Genomic DNA, 18,597 nt, shown 5'->3' on the forward strand with positions numbered 1-18,597 from the left:
TCATTATGTTTCCTCCATATGTAGGTGGGCACACACAAAATATTTTCACACTCTGAGAGAAGTTTGCTGATTGAAATTTCATGAAAAGTTTCTGCCGCTACGAAAAACGCCTTTGTTTTAATGATTGCCAACCCAATTCCCCATCATATTTGTGGCGCTCTCTCCCCTGTTTCGTGATAGCGCTAAACGAGCTTCCCGTCTCTTAACTTTCTCTATGTCCTCCGTCGATCCTATCTGACGCAAATCTAAGACTTCACTGCAGTACTCCAGATACTCCAGAATAGGATCTACAAGCGTGGTGTAGACAATCTCTGTAGTGGACCTGCTGCATTTTCTCATATGCTATGCCAATAAATCGTAGTCTTTGGTTTGCTTCACCCACAATATGATCTATGTGATCGTTCCAACTAAATTTATTTGTAATTGTAATCCCTAAGTATTTAAATGATGACTAACTGAAACCCTTAGCTGCCGACAGGTGTTGTTGATATACCTCGATGTGGACAGCTGAAAATGTGCGCCCCGACCGGGACTCGAACCCGGGATCTCCTGCTTACATGGCAGACGCTCTATCCATCTGAGTCACCGACGACACAGATGAATAGCGCGACTGCAGGAACTTATCCCTTGCACGCTTCCCGTGAGACTCACATTCCCAACTGCCCACAATTCTATATATGTAATGTACATTATAGACACAGGTACATTACATATATAGAATTGTGGGCAATTGGGAATGTGAGTCTCACGGGAAGCGTGCAAGGGATAAGTCCCTGCAGTCGCGCTATTCATTTGTGTCCTCGGTGGCTCAGATGGATAGAGCGTCTGCCATGTAAGTAGGAGATCCCGGGTTCGAGTCCCGGTCGGGGCACACATTTTCAGCTGTCCACATCGAGGTATATCAACAACACCTGTCGGCAGCTAAGGGTTCTAGTTAGTCATCATTTATTCCAGGGAAAAGCTGCACGGTCATCAACAGTATTCTGTTCTTTCGAGAACAGTTACTGTCTTCATATAACTAAGTATTTAGTTAATTTACAGCCTTTAGATCTGTGTGATTCACCGTATAACCGAAATTCAACGGATTCCTTTTGGTACCCATGTGGATGACCTCACACTTTTCATTACTTAGGGACAGTTATCACTTTTCGCACCACAGAGACCTCTTGTATAATCATTTTGCAACTTCTTCTGATCTTCTGATGACTTTATAAGAGGGTAAATGACAGCATCATGGGTATTGGTGTGACTTGCGCAACTTTCAACGCTTTAGGTACGGATCTTTCAACGAGAGATTGGTTGTATGTTATTGCTAAAACCGAGCTATTGTATCTGCAGGCGCTGAGAGGAACCTGTCTGGTATACAGTCAGGACCGGAGGCCTTGGCTTTAAGGGATTTAAGCTGCTTTGCTACACCGAGGATATCTTACTCATGTTGTCTGTTGTTTTCGGTCCGAATTCTGAAATATTTACTGCGTCTTCTTTGGTGAAGGAATTTCAGAAAGTCGTATTTAGCAACTCTCTTTTAATGGCACTGTTATCAGTGACATCTCCATTGTTATCACGCTGTGAAAGTATTAATTGCGTCTTTCCCCTGGTGTATTTTACATACAGTCAGAATCTCTTTTGATTTTCTGCCAGTTTTCGAGACAGAGTTTTGTTGTATAAGCCATTAAAAGCACCATGTATTAAAGCCCACGCTAAATTTCGAGCTTCAGTAAAACATCGCCAATATTGGAGCTTTCGTATTCTTTTAAATTTAGCGCCCTTTTTTGGTTGCTTCTGCAACAGTGTTCTGACCTGTATTATGTACCATGAGGGATCAGTAATATCTCTTATTAATTTATTTGGAGTAAATCTCTCAATTGCCATCGATAGCACTTTTTTATATGTAAACCACGTCTGGTCTGAGCTTACATGGTCAGACTGGAAGGAGTGGCGACTGTCTCTTAGAAAGACGTCAAGCGAATTTTTATCTACTTTTTAAAATACTTATATTTTGCGTATATTTTTGGTGAATTTGGATGTCACGGTATTCAGCTTTACTATAATGAATGGTCACTAATGTGTATTATCTGTCATGATGTTCCTTATTTGCTAGGGATTATTTTTTGTTTAGAGTCAAACATGTTTTCCCAACCATTTACACTTCAAATGGGATCCTGAACTACCTGTTCAAAAGTATTTTCGGAGAAAGCATTCAGTACGGCAGTTCACCAAAATGTCGAGGGTAACTGAAGTCACCGCCAATTATAACAGTGTGAGTGGGGCAGCTATTTGCAATGGGACTCAAGTTTTCTTTGAACAGTCCAGCAACTGTATCATCTCAGTCAGATGAGGAGGGGGCTGGGGGGGGGGGGAGGGAGGAAGGTCAGGAGGGAGCTAGTAAAAGGAACCAGTTATTGATTTATTCCGGTTGTCAAGTATTACCTCTATCCATACTTACGGGAACTATCTACTTCAGTTGGACTGCAATGTAAACCATTTCCGACAGCAATAAAGTTTTTACCACCAACTGTATTTAATCTATCATTTCTGAACACGCATAGGTCCTTTGTAAAAATTTAGGCTGCAAATAAAACTCTCTGCGTAAGAAATTAAATGTGAAATGTTGATCAAGCAGACCTGATAATTGATTTTCAAAAGCAACACCGAACCCTCCATGTCCTGACTGTACTGTAACTGGCCCTAACGGATTTTTGTGGCTTATCTGTGGCAACAGAAGCTCGATACTGTTCGAATGATAAACTTAAATGTGCAGCCCAGCAGCAAGCAAGCTAAATGGCAAAGGAAAGACTTGCACAGGGCAGTATAGAGACATGAAACTGCTTTGAGTACCTCATGCTTCAGTCCTACTGTGTCTTTCGAAGCGCCATGCGGCGACACACACAATGAGAAAATAGGAAATTCTTTCGTGAGGAGACAGTGGTGAAATTTGAACTTGCAAAATGATTAAGGAAAAATTAACCTTTAAGAAACTTCATCGCAAAACAAATTCATTGACTATTGCAATCACATTTACAAAATTTATTTTTTATAACAAGGATTACTCCGTCAAGTGATTAATTACTAAAAATGGTAAAGGAGTGCTAAATCTATAGCCTGCGCGTGCAAGCCATGTAAATAAAAAGTTTTACTTAATCACTTCTCAACAAAGAATCAAAGTAACCTGAACTAGTAGAAAAAATCGTACAACAACAACAATACTTTTCATTATTCAAACACATCATAATTATGTACAAGTAAGCAATGCAGCAACAAATTAATCTTTGCCAAATCAAACTTCACATTTCGTGCTTCCCTGTTCCTTTACCCTGTACGCAGTAGCAGATATACATAGGGCTCACGCACTAGCTTCTCTTAGAGTGCTGCCGCAAAGATAATGTTACTGACAACCAAAGATCACAGTACTTGTACTCAGAACGACTGTGGCGTAACATATCGACTATTGAAAACATCTGTTTGAAAGATATACAGTATACACGTATGAAAGATGACTCATCCAATGAAAACAGAGTTTACATTGCTTTCCTTGGATACCGAAAAATAAACTAGAAACCTTACACTTTCAAAGGAACCATCCTGTCATTTGCTTAGAGCTATTTAGGAACATCATGGAAAACCTAAATCTGGACGTTCGGAGGCTGATTTGAACCGTCGTCCGCCCGGAAAATGGGGGGTTGATGCTGTGAAGTTCATCACCACCCACACCCACATACCTACACACCCACACACCCACACACAGACAGACACACGCGCCATAATCATCCACACTCATAAGATACACAGACAAAATTCTTGCACAATGCAAATAAAGAGGCCAAATCTTTTCCGATTAGGCGGTTTAACTTAACAGTTCACTATACCCCAGTCATCCATTCCATATGGGTTAAAAAAAAAAAAAATTAAAAAATAAAATAAAGTAAAAGACATTTCGTCATACGAGGTCTGTGGTTGACTTATCGTACGTTTCCCTTTATTTCAGCTACAATTACATTCTAGAATGGAATTTTCACTCTACAGCGGAGTGTGCGCTTATATGAAACTTCCTGACAGATTAAAACTGTGTGCCGGACCGAGACTCGAACTCGGGACCTTTGCCTTTCGCGGGCAAGCGCTCTACCGACTGAGCTACCCAAGCACGACTCACGGCCTGTCCTCACAGCTGTACTTCTGCCAGTACCTCGTCTCCTACCTTCCAGCGCACAGTTTTAATCTGCCAGGAAGTTTCATACAATTACATTCTATGACACACTCAGAAGCGGTTCACCCCTGCTTTGGTAATCTTTAGATGCAACTGGTACTAGGGAAACTATACTTTCGTTACATCCTTTGTCATATGAGCATAAGAGCATGATATAGTGATGGTGTGTATCTGCTAACACCATGTTATCGAACAACTGAATTCACTGGACAAGTTACTACTAGCACAAATTGATGTAGTTCATTGCATGTCTAAAAAAGAATACGTGTTTTCTCCTCGTAACATTTATTAGCTCCTAGAAGCAGAAACTGACTAGAGAATATTTAAATCGCTTGAAGCCGAATATCTTCGGCAGTGACTTCATCGACAGGCCGTGGATATTTGTAGGGATATATGTACTGTTTTACTTGCACTGAACCGCCACCGTGACGTGGTGGAGGAAACTTTACATCTGTACATTTGGACATGGTATCAGATGAAGTCTGTTACCGTAAGTCACTTCCACTTAGGAAGAAACAAAGGAAAACAAACACAACGGACGTGACTCTTGAGAGTTAATGTGTTTATGTCATAAACCACTTATATCTACGGCCTATACCGCAATGTACGTAAACGGCTGTTATGAAGTGCTCCGTTTGTCAAGTGCTGTGTTATCTGTACAGGTGACACAGTCTACTTCATAGCAAAAGTTTAGCTGAGCCATTGTTCTTGTCCCATTAAGTAGTTATTACTTTCTCAAGCCCTTTAACAATAATTGCAGTGTTGTGTTGCACGGCTATTTCGGCTTGTACTTCATTCGTCTTTTAGTTATGGAAGTACGATGTTAGAAACAGAAAAAAAGGGATGCACATACATGCAAGGCATGGCAAGTCCAGGACAGGCACTTCAGACGACGTGTTTTTCGCAGAATCACTAGCGTCTGACTTTTGCTCCCAGAGCCCAATGACGCCGAAATTCGCCGTACTATCCTAAGGGATACGTTCGTCGTACTTCCCGCATTGATTCTACTGTTATTCTACGCAGTTGCTTGTCTGTTAGCAGTGACAACTCTATGGAAACACCGTTGCTCTCGGTCGTTAAGTGAAGGCCGTCGGTCACTGTGTTGTGATGCCTGAAATCTGGTATTCTCGGCACACTCTTGACTCTGTGAATCTCGGAATATTGAATTCCCTAATGATTTCCGAAATAGAATGTTCCATGCGTCTATTTCTAACAACCATTCGAGTTCAGAGTCTGTTAATTCTCGTCGTCGGAAACTTCATCACATAGGATCGCCTGAGTACGAATGATAGCGCTACCAATGCACTGCCGTTTTACATTTCGTGTACGCGATACTTCTGCCGTCAGTATCTGTGCTCATCGGTGTACCACTACTTTCGTCTCCTCAGTGTGTATGACGTGCCTTCGTATATCCTACAAGGCTCCTACCTGACACCCGCCTTTTCCCGGAGCATCTGAAACACTTTGTGCCTTGTGCTCAGCCGCCATGGAGAAATGTGGAAAAATTTCCTGAAAATTTTCTGAATTGAAGTATTTCTTTTTTGTTGCTGTTAGTTACTCGTTGGAAGCGTACTCCTGCGACTCTCACCAGTTGGACTAAGTACTCTTCCCACGGCCGGACACCGCTAGCAAGTCATGCTAGTACGCGTCGCCTGCAGTGCAGTACAAGGCACCAATAGGAAGCGTCGCATGAGCCTTCGGAGGTAGAGACCCTATCATGAGTTATAGAACTGGATCTCTCTCTTCAGCACCGACAACACGCAGCCTCTTCCTGCTCCTCCATAACTCATTTAGGCTGGTTTCTCTGAGCTGCTGGTAGCATGCCCACCCACCTGAGGCTCGCCCTTCGTGTGCCGTATCATTAATTACATGTTCTCTACGTGACAAATCTTCCTTTCTCTTTCAAAATGCCAACACCTAAATTCTGAGTCTTCGGCGTCCACAACATAAATTTGTGGCCATGATTAACAATTCTCTGATGTTTTTCGGGAACAGTTATCATATATCAGTTTCTATATAATTACGAAGTTGTTTCAGTATCTTCTTGTGGACTTGACACGCGACAGTTAACCTTACGTAGTCTTGAACACTGGAGGACAAGCTGCTGAGTAGTGTGTTTCGCAGATTGTTACTTCTTATGTTCCAGTCACTAATTACTAAAGCCAGGGAATAGACTGCAAATTACCATTTCCAGTCTAACCTAATGAAGTTTCACATAACCGGCAAACAGGTACTAATGAAATGTTTTTAATTCCAGTCTTTGATCACAATATGAATTCTTTAGACGATGACCGGTTTCAGTCCGTAATGACCATCCTCAGATCTATAATATACAAATATATATACCTAGTGAGCAATGTGTCTTTCAACATAATACGTATCACAATATACTATCATACAACCAGGGAAATGTACAGAAAATACGGTAAAACGTACCTTTTTTACACCATGTCCTAAAGTGATAAGGCCATAATGGCATCGTCAAAACATATAAATATAATCAGCATAGGATCGTCATATAGATCTAAAATAAGGCGTAGAATAGGCCGCATCGTCCACATAGTCATAATTGCAACTGGCTACTGAAGTACAGTAGCTACCAGAAATCTGGGATAATGTAGGCAAACAGATTTCTGGTAGCTACTGTACTTCAATAGCCAGTTGCAATTATGACTGGACGATTCGGCCTATTCTACACCTTATTTTAGATCTATATGATGATGCTATGCTGATTATATTTTTATTTTGACGATGCCATTATGGCCTTATCCCTTTAGGACATGGTGAAAAAAAAGGTACCTTTTACCGTATTTTCTGCACATCTCCCTGGTTGTATGATAGTATATTGTGAAACGAATTGCTGTATTATGTTGAAAGACATACTGCTCACTAGATGTATATATTTGTATAGTATAGGTCTGAGGATGGTCATTACGGACTGAAACCGGTCATCGTCTAAGAATTCATATTGTGATCAAAGACTGGAATAAAAAACATTTGACGGTATTGGATCACTCTTTGTACACTAGACCATGTCACAGTTGGTGAAACAGGTACTAGGTTTTGGGATATTAGTGTCAATATACGAATTTCACGTATTACGGCAGCACAGTTGCAATTATTAATAAATTTTCGCGCGACCAAACAATATCTATCAACTTATCACTCGATGATGGTAGGTCACATTCCATGTTATACACAGAACATTGAATATGGGAAATGCAGTACCATTACACTTCAGATATCTGGACAGGCAAATTTCGTTGGCACATATTGATCATTTTAGAGAAGTTGCAGTCCAAAGATTGCGTTACTCTCATGATTCCAATATTGCACATAAACATTACACATTTAGAAGTATAAACGTAAAACGAAGCACACGTGGACCCACGCCTATGATTACGCTTCTACTGACACATACTGATACGTAGCCATACTGAAATGCTCTGTTTTTGCTCCGCAATCGTTTCAGCTGTATAATTTGTGTTACGTATATTTATTTCATGGCTGCGTATCATAATGATTGGTGCGAAGGGATTCTTAGTTGTGCTTGGTCTTTTGAATATGAAGTAATATGTGGTGTCTGCAAACATTGTAATCATAGTAGTGTCACATCTGCTAATAATTATTCGTCAGATTAGCTATCTAATACTTTTGCACATGAGGAAACATACTGCGAATGGTAATGCTCTGCAAACTGAAAACTGGCCATCAGCAGTAGAGTGTAGCAGGATTTGTCATAAGTAAATAGTGGATATATTTAACGACATTTTATTCAGCAAAACTAGTACATTTCAGGGAGATGTTTTGTCAATATAAATTTATGGTTTGTGCTTGGGGCACAGATTAACGAAATTTGCACATTCTCACTGCCTTGGTAAAGTTTAACAACTGCATTCCTATTTGTCGTGTATTATTTTGTCTGGATTACTATGACGAGCTTCGGGAAAGGTAAGCTGTGATTTTTACAATACTGTTGATAAAGGTAGATGATATGCTGTCATTTCGTAAGTGTAATGAAATAGCATCTCTACTACGACGAAGTTGGGGAAGCACTTTGTTGATTATGAGTGTAGTTCAGCATTTAAAACTTAACTGTTGTCCCAGAGGTTGCAAATACCGCTACAGTTGTAAAGACCTTTTATTATCACATGACCGGTTTCGGGCTCTTATGCAACTGAAGTGGTATTTTCAACCTCTGGTACAATGCTCAGTATTGTTTGTAGTTAACTGTTGTCATTAATATTACAGTTTGCGGCTTATGACAGCGAGAAAGTCGTTGTATGAGTGTGCTAACGCTACCCTGTTATGGTCATTTTAAAATATTTAAAATATCAGTACAACTATGTGGTACTTTCGCAAGTGTAATTTTAAGAGAGCGATGCCCTTACTTGATTACCACATTTTATTACTTTATTACATAAGATTTTGAGACGATGCATCTGAGCCACAAGCTTTAGCCGTTGGAAAGATGTTTCTCCTTCATTCGTTCTTATTTCCTAACTGACAACAACTTATTATTCCGGTCATATTTAAAGTACACTGAAGAGCCAAGGAAACTGTTATACGTGACTAAAACCGTGTGGGGCCTCAACGACCAAGCAGAAGTGCCGCAACACGACGTGGCAAGGACTCGACTAATTTCTGAAGTAGTGCTGGAGGGAATTGACACCATGAGTCCTGCAGGGCTGTCCATAAGCCCGTAAGAGTACGAGGAGGTAAAGATCTCTTCTGAAAATCTCCTTGCAAGGCATCTCAGATATGCTCAATAATGTTCATGTCTGGGGAGTCTGGTAGCCAATGGAAGTATTTAAGCTCATAAAAGTGTCCCTTGAGCGACTCTATAGCAATTCTGGACCTGTGGAGGTGTCGCATTGTCCTGCTGGAATTGCCCAAGTCCGTCGGAATGCACAATGACACATGAATGGATGCAGGTGATCAGACAGATTGCTTACGTACGTGTCACCTGTCAGAGTCGTACGTAGACGTATCAGACGTCCCATATCACTCCAACTGCACACGCCCCACTCCATTACAGAGACTCCACCAGCCCGAACATTCCCCTGCTGACATGAAGGGTCCATGGATTCATGAGGTTGTCTCCATAACCGTACACGTCTATCTTCTAGATACAATTTGAAACGAAACCCGTCAGACCAGGACACATGCTTCCAGTCATCAACAGTCCAATGACGATGCTGACGGGCCAAGGCGAGGGGTAAAGCTTTGCGTCGTGCAGTCACCAAGGATACACGAGTGAGCCTTCGGCTCCGAAAGCCCATATCGACGATATTCCGTTGAATGGTTCGCACACTGACAGTTGTTGAAGCCCCAGCATTGAAAGCTGCAGAAATTTGCGGAACGGTTGCAGTTCTATGACGTGCAACGATTCGCTGGTCCCGTTCTTCCAGGATTTTTAACCTGGCCGCACCATGTCGGAGCTTTGATGTTTTACCAGGTGTCCCATCGCTCGTTCAAATCAAATGGCTCTGAGCACTATGGGACTCAACTGCTGAGGTCATTAGTCCCCTAGAACTTAGAACTAGTTAAACCTAACTAACCTAAGGACATCACACACACCCATGCCCGAGGCAGGATTCGAACCTGCGACCGTAGCGGTCTCGCGGTTCCACACTGCAGCGCCAGAACCGCGCAGCCACTTCGGCCGGCCCATCGCTCGTGCGCCGATTATAATACCACGTTCAGATTCACTTAAATCTTGATAACCCGTCATTGTAGTAGCAGTAACCGATCTAACAACTGCGCCAGACACTTGTTGTCTTATATAGACATCGCCGACCGCAACGCCGTATTCTGCCTGTTTAGATATCTCTGTATTTGAATACCCATGCCTATACCAGTTTATTTGGCGCTTCAGTGTATAATTTTGGCTCTTCATGTAAATATTTCTGTTCTCATTTGTTGTATAATTCTTGGAGAATATATACACTGAATGCTCATCAGAGTTACTGAAGTCCATACATTGTAGAATACGTGTGAGTTAGAATTTCTAGCATTTTATCCATTCTCAACAACTGTAGTTGTCTATATCGGGCAGTTATCGTCAGAAGACTGTTACAAAATATTGTTTACCCATTAAATATAATTTTCTGATTTGTTCTGAACCATCTTCTGTCTCAACATGAATGTCGACAGAAACAAGGTTGCATATAAATTTCCTTTACTTTACGTCAATGGTCACAAACGTTTTGTCATCAGACTACCGGTTTCGGTCTACAATCACAATATTCAGATCTATTTTATAAAAACATGACCTAATGTACTGCAGCCATTGAGGCATAGTGTTTTTATAAAACAGATCTGAAGATGGTCATTAAAGACCGAAACCTGTAATCTGATGACAAAAAGTTTTTGACCATAGACGTAAAGTAAAAGAAATTTATTCTATATTCGGGTCACTGTTTTAATCGCGACAATGTCGCAGCTTGTGAAACCACATTGCATATTTCTTCGCTCTTCGCTTACCGTTGTTTCTCATGTTCTTGGTGAATCTCACCGTTAGTTAAGCTTGCGTACTTGATCCACGAACGTTGTATTGAAAATGTACAGAATGACTGTGTGTAATTTAATGTTCACTACGTTTTACACCATACATTACATCACATTAGATCGTACGACATGTAAATTGAGACTTGAAAAAGTTTTTGATCTTGAAAAAGATGCTGATATCCAATCCTGGTTGATGAGCTACGAGAAGTGATATACCAGGTGCTGCCGCAGGTCGATGGCCATATTTGACATTGATAATTGTAGTATGTAGCAGAGTAGTTCTGAATACATGTAATGATGTAGTAGTTATTCATTTGTGCTAGTGAAAAGGACTTGGTACTTAGGTTTATCCAAACATAAATGAAACTAACACAGTTTTTCAATTTCTAATACTACTCCTTCTATACTCTTCTTCAAGTTAGATGTTAAGAATATTTCATTAATTTACCTTGATATTTCAAACCAAGATTTGGGGAAGACTAAAACGTGTTTTAATCTTGTACCTACCTCAACAAAATACCGCGAATAGGGCTTCACTATGCGCGTAGTGAGATCTACAGTTGCTTGGAAACAAAGTGCAAGCGCTGAATCTGCAGGAGCGGGGTGAAAGGCGGCGAGGAGAGAGGGGTGGGGAGAGTGATCAGGTTCCAGCCGGCTCATTCAGTGCGGCCCGTTCTTCGAACTCTGGCAAGCGGCGTGTTGGTTTTAGCTGAGAACAAACTGTTTCGACATTTAGCACTTGAGACTAGTGTCTGGCATCTGCTCACGGCGCTTCTCACCAAGTGAAACTTGGCACATAAAGGTGGTGAAATGGTTGATCAACTCAGATACTGTTGGCGGACGTTAGCTGTTGAAACCCGCAGAGGCGTTCCTTCGTCCTTCTTCGGAGCTTGTGTGACGTCACGCGAAACCACACTCGTGGTCCCAGACAGGACTCACGCACTCAGGGTGGCGTGCCGCTCGCGAAAACTAATCACGCCACATGCTGCTCCACAGACTTTTTAGGAAACGTCGATTTCTTACACTGGAAAACGTAAAATCAGTCTGCGACAAGGGTCGCCAACCTCGCTTTGATCCGCGAGACGGGTTAATCTTCAAACCTTGAACATCAGTTATTTTTGAATACATTATGGGAGTGACAGTGATCAATGTGTTACAAATATTTACTATTAAAAACAGTCTTCATCACAATTTATTTATTACGGTACCGGTTTTGACCACTACTGTGGTCATCTTCAGACCTACAAGTCGTATACAAAGCATTAATTAGAGGGCCACACACGTTAGAGAAAATACGTAAAGTAATAAAGCTATAAAACGATGAATTACCAATGGGTAAGAACCTCTCTCTGCTGGAGAATCACTACTGGAGAAAGCAGTGCACGTCTTACAATATATAATGGAGGCTCCGCCCACTTCTGACGGTATGGTGTCATTACTAACCAATGAGATGTAAGTCGAATAACAAAGTAAAATTTCTTATTTAAAAGAACATTCTCAAGAAATAAAAATAAACACACACTAAACTTAGCTTATTTAACACTTATTGTCAATTAAGAAGCGTTAAAATATTTAAACATGTAAGATAAATGTACTTCGTTTTGACAGTACATGGGTTGCCCTCTCAAGGCCTGTTAGTGAAACATTTGGAACCACTGGTTGCCATGGTGAAGTTGGACGCCGTTCCAAAGATGAGGCAGCAGGCTTCTTTCCACTGAAGTTGTTGTAAAGTCGATAGGCAAACTAGTGGTTGCCATGGTGAGGATAAACGCCAGTGCAAAGATGTGGCAGCAGGCTTCTTTCTACCGAAGTTGTTGCGAAAGTTGAATGGCAAAGACTGCCAAGTCAGACGACGTACTATTGAGCAGCAACATGTATTTATTGAAACGATTTTCAATGAGTAGGCTGCAATAATCTTTAGCTGACATGTATAGTATATGCTACACAGATACGATAGGAAGTAGTTGTGCATATTTATGAAACATTGTCTATGAAGTTCGTATGTAGATTCATTTTTTTATTTTTTTAAATTACATGCGAATTTTTAAAAGGCAGTGCTATTACTTATGTTGTATTGCAGTCTTATAAACAAATAAACGCTTCTTAAATGACAAAAGCTGTTAAATAAGCTAAGTGTGTGTTTATTTTTATTTCTTGACAATGTCCTTTTAAGAGAGAAATTTCACATTGTTATTCGACTTATAACTCATTGGTTAATAATGACACCATACCTTCAGAAGTGGGCGGACCCTCCATTACATACAGTAAGACGTGCACTGGTTTCTCCAGTAGTGATTCTCCAGCAGAAGGAGGTTCTTAACCATTGGTAATTCATCGTTTTATAGCTTTTTTACTTTACGTATTTTCTTTAATGTGTGTAGCCCTCTAATTAATGCTTTGTATACGACTTGTAGGTCTGAAGATGACACAGTAGTGGTCGAAATCGGTCACCATAATAAATAAATTGTGATCAGGACTGTTTTTGATAGTAAATACTTGAACATCAGTGATTAACGGGCCTGTTGCTACCCAAGTACTTTCAGGTAAAATTCCGAAATGCAACCATTGGCCCAGAAGCATTCACCGCTAACAGTTCAGTAGATCATCTGCAGCTGGCGGTTTTCAATTGCCGTTGATTGTGACCCTAACAACAAACATGAACGCAATTCAAAGTCAAAAGTGATTAGATCATTCAAAAAACATCACTCTCAGATTTGCAAAGACACAGGGGAAGTTTATTGGTATCAAACAACCCTAGCCAAGCTAGTCATTTTTTTATCGAACCACACCTTCCAGCTAGCAAATACGTTCACGTTTTCTGACTGTTCTTATCTAAAAGGCACAAATCCACAACCGTAGCTCCTTAGCAACCGCAGAGAACAACGGGAAGCGCCTAAGAATAATCGACGCCTGCACACGGGAACACACTTCAGGCTGTGTCAGTCTTCCTTGTTGCTCTCAGTCACTTGTCTGTTCACGAAGGATCACTCTGCTCCTGACTTTTGATATGTGAATTGGGCCATAAGTCATTTGTAACTAGCTGTCCTTAGACTTCGTTTTGGCTAGCGTGCTGATCGTCAGTTGCGAACTTGACTAGTCCATTACACACATGAGCCAGTTGACACTAGCAGTTTGAGGTTATGTTGTAAGAGAAACAACGAACAGAAAATTAACTACAGAACAGCGTGGATCTGTTGTGCAAACATGGTTGACAGATGACCATAATATTACGGTGATGTTTGTGGAACGTTTTCCAAACATCCAACCTCCATTTCGACAAGGTATCCGAAAAACTTAATTTAAGATTTGAAGATACTGGGTCAGTAGAGGAGGTCCTTTGCTACAGAAGAGAATCTTAAAGCTGTCTCGCAGCTTTTTGTGTAGTCACCGACTAAATGTCAGGGAAAAGTTTTCAAGGTGTGTGAAACAGCACCAAACCTACCAAGGTTCCAGAAATAGCAGACAGTGAGACCATATGGGCCTAGTTATACTTCATGGCCTAAATGGAGAAGATCCGCACAGGCATTCGGAATTTTGCTAGTTGTACACAATCCGACAAAAAGCAGCGACCAAGTTCTACAAAAGCAACCACATGTGTCGATGTAGAAAGAGCTAAACACTCTTACCGTGAGTGTACGGGCAGGACTATACTGTACTGAATTAATCAGCCATTTTTTTAGCGATACTGTCAGTTCTGTAAATTACCAGGATATGCTTCAAAAAGTCTTATTAGAACCAAAAATGTCCACTTCTTGAAAATCTTCAGCTGGTTAAGGGAAAGCTGGCATCCAGTTGAAACACCCCGCATTGTGGATGTACTGTGGGAGACTTTCTAGCCCGCCGGAGTGGCCGAGCGGTTAAAGGCGCTAAAGTCTGGAACCGCACGACCGCTACGGTCGCAGGTTCGAATCCTGCCTCGGGCATGGATGTGTCTGATGTCCTTAGGTTAGTTAGGTTTAAGTAGTTCTAAGTTCTAGGGGACTTATGACCACAGCAGTTGAGTCCCATAGTGCTCAGAGTCATTTGAACCATATTTTGAGACTTTCTAAATGAAAACCTTGATGAATTGGCAAGTGGAGTATTTTTGAATGGCCTCCATGGTCCACAGTTATCTTATTCATGGATTTTTAAGCCTGGGGACACTAAAAAAATTGGCTTATTCCGTGAAGATCAGAAATGTTGGTGGTGTTGGGTATTTGAAGGAACGAATCCAAACGGTATTCGAAAACCTGCAGTCCCAGAAGATGAGCGACAAAATTTGTAATTCATTGTTGAAAAGATGTAATTTTGCTTTGAACAGGATGGGAACCAGCTTCAGCATATTTTGTAGATTCATTGAATATTGACACTGTGTGGAGGGATAGTTTGATGTTGAAGTCTACTCAAATCATTCCATGCCAAAAGCTAGTTATAACCCTCCTACCTCTCCGGTTAATTGGGCTTTTCTATAGACCATGTACCTAAAGTCCCAAATCTGTGGGAAAAAGGCATCTACTCCGAAGAATAATGCAAAACCGAGAGAAGTAGATGACGTTATAACCGAATCGCCACTGCTCAGTAGTTTAGCAATGACGATTAGAAAAAAAGTTCGGTTAACTTTAAATATTTTTATTACGTAAACTAATTTTTAATTAACAGTAGTTAGTGGAAAATTTGGAAAAAACGTTTTGAAAATATTTCATTACTGAAAATAACCAATGGTCATCAGTTCCTCACCGGAACAAGAATAATTAAACTGAAATTGAACTTTTTACTCGTAAGTAATCTTGCGTAAGAATTATTTGCGTCATGGCGTAGGAACAATACCTAACGCATACATTCAAATATTTCACACCACACATGTCACAGAAGTAAGATGATAAGCAAATAGCAAACACATGTAACATATTATATTAATTTTCAAAGATCAATTAAAGTAAGATTGTTTACTGGCAGCGCACAGAAACGTTTTGTTACGTTACTGACAGTGATACTGACTATCGTAGCTGTAGCAAGCAGAAAGATAGTTTGAATTTGCTCATTGGTAAGGACTGTCATTTACCTAGCAGCTCCTCTAATATTTCTTTGTTATAAAAGTTATAAATTATGCTACAAGCTATAAATTAGAAACTCTGCTTCGACAGTGGAATTCAGAGTCCAAGTTATGTAAAGTGTCACTATAAATTTGTTATTATGAAAGTTACTCTATATTTAGCAAATGAATTAATACTGGCTTTTTCATCATTCTATTTCTCACATTATTCATACTACAGCCAAAGCTTTCATTATTACGTAATTGTCCAAATGTTCGCAAAATTATGTTTTGATAATCTAATAAATTAATGTTTACTTGATTTTCAGTTCATTTTCTGATTATCTCGGTTCGTACAAAGGGATAGGATGGGTACTATTTGGATAACGACGTACGAAAATAATTTGATGAAAATAATGAGATGATCTTGCTCAGAGAGATTACTTCTCACAAGAACTCTCCCTTGTAAGACGCTCTGCAAGAACCACCAACAACTCGTCTGAAATAGCACAAACAATCTTGGGATTGATTTAGAAAGTATCGGTTCTTTTGACGTGACATACACATGGCTACAACGCTGGAAGGAACATCCACCCCACAACACTCACCCGGTTCAAGATCCAATACACGAGGTAGAGCGTTTCGAAGTACCACGCCCAATCTGATCTAGTCTGAACCACATTAGAACTGGACAAGGAAGGTACGTACACGCCATGAAGAAGTGGGGTTCCGGTATATCTGTTGAGTGTGACTGCCGATCGGAGGACCAAACAAACGATCATATTGTTAAGAAGCGTCCACTTCGAGAATTTGACGGTGATCTGAGGACTTTACATCAAGTGAGTGGAAGTGCTCTTGACTGGTTTTCACATTTGCTCAGTTCCATTTTATAGTAGATACTATTATGTACTTGTAAAAGCATGCTATAGATAAATGAAATAAAATGAACATATATTTGTGTATACGTAATAAATTTGTATTTTCATTTATTTACTACGTATTGTTACACCAGACGCAATATTGACAAATGGCTTATGGACCCACGCCTTACAAAAAAAGTGATCCATCAAGAATACATGGACGGCGCACTTCAGAGTAACTTAGTACATGTACGCACTATCAGTGAGTATGCAAATGACTAGAGTTACAATTCTCTGTGAAGGATGAAACAGCCAACAGTGGTTCAAATGGTTCAAATGGTTCTAAGCATCTGAGGTCATCAGATACAACTACTTAAACCTAACTAACCTAAGGACATCACATACATTCATGCACGAGGCAGGATTCGAACCTGCGACCGCAGCAGCAGCGCGGTTCCAGACTGAAGCGCCTAGAACCACTCGGCCGCCAACAATGTGCATCAGCGATGTTTATTTCTGCTGTTGCTACTAGGTCTGGCAGGGTATACAAGGGAAGTGAGCAACATGATATGTTGAGTTCCCACTGTGAAGAACACGGAGATGTAGCATACTCGTGTAAGGGAGCGTTATCAGCAGTTGCAGAGTTTCAAATGGGCCTCAAGTGGTCCCCATTTGGCTGACTGGTCGAAACATCCAGTAACTGGATTTGTGGGGCATTTGAAGGAGACGGTGGGCCAATGTTGGACAACATGGGGACGTGAGGACAGGCATACGCGTCGTCAAAATTACAGTCGACCACGTCTGACCACAAAAGGAGTGTGGGGAACGCCGTATTGTGCACCAGCTACATCCGTTCTAGGCGCTTCAATCCCGAACCACGTGGCTGCTACGGTCGCAGGTTCGAACCCTGCCTCGGGCACGGATGTGTGTGATGTCCTTAGGTTAGTTAGGTTTAAGTAGTTCTAAGTCCAGGGGACTGATGACCTCAGATGTTAAGTCCCATAGTGCTTAGAGCCATTTGAACCATCACATCTGTGCCTACCTCCGGCCACAAGTAATAGACTCCCTACAACATTCCGTGTCGCACCACACCGCAACACAAACTACTGCGTCTGACAAGGTGTTATGACCGGGAATCATGGACCGCTGATGAAAGACTTCATAATGTCTTGTTCTGCACTGCCAAGGATGATCACCGTTAACGAACACGTCGGCGACCTGCGGTGAGGACCCATTCTTCTAACGTTTAGGAGTGGCGCAGCGGTACTACTCCTGGCTACATGGCGTGACGAGACATTTATTATGACTTCCAGTCATCGTTGGTAGTGACTGGGGTACTCTGGCGACACAGTCGGACGTAGTAGACATCCTGTGTCCTCGTGTACGACAGTATCGTCGTCTCATTTTTCAACACAATACATGAAAGGTGTCTCTATGAATTGACAAACTGCGTGTTGGCTTCTGTCTAGGGTTCTTTGGACGACGTTCATCTGACGATTTTACTGACGTTTCGCCAGCACGAGTGGCTGGCATTGTCAAAGCTTCACTCTCCATTGCCGGTGGTGAACTGGAGCCGAGCTCGGGGCCGCGGACTACATGTACCTGTCGCGCCAACGTCCGAGGGCTTCTCCGCGGTCATTTCCGGTGCGGTTCTCCTCTTGCTACCTGCGACGGTCGTTCGATGCAGAAAAGGGACCCACTTGCAATGACGGGAATATACTGTATACCACGCACATGCGGAAAAGCTTATGTCGGACTGACAGGACGATCAGTAAACACCAGTATCGAAGAACATAGGCCTAAGCGACATTGCAGGTTGGGGCAGGTGGAGAAACCGGCCGTGGCAGAGCACGCACTGAGTGAGACCGACCATGTAATAAAATTCGCCGACACGGAAGTTCTGGCTGTAGAGAAGCATTATCACACTCTGTTCAGAGAAGCTGTGGAAATACAAAAACACGCGAACAGCTTCAATAAGAAACAGGTAAGGTAAACGGATTCTGGCTTCCCGT

At 41.4% G+C, this 18,597-nt stretch overlaps 1 non-coding gene across 1 annotated transcript; it reads left to right on the plus strand.

The window, feature by feature from the left end:
* The first annotated feature begins 797 nt into the window (after positions 1-797).
* Trnat-ugu lies at positions 798-871 on the plus strand. The gene has a single exon. It is a non-coding gene; the product is annotated as a tRNA-Thr (tRNA).
* Positions 872-18,597: the final 17,726 nt, after the last annotated feature.

Source organism: Schistocerca piceifrons, chromosome 8 (assembly GCF_021461385.2).
Source record: "Schistocerca piceifrons isolate TAMUIC-IGC-003096 chromosome 8, iqSchPice1.1, whole genome shotgun sequence".
Classification (NCBI taxonomy): domain Eukaryota; kingdom Metazoa; phylum Arthropoda; class Insecta; order Orthoptera; family Acrididae; genus Schistocerca; species Schistocerca piceifrons.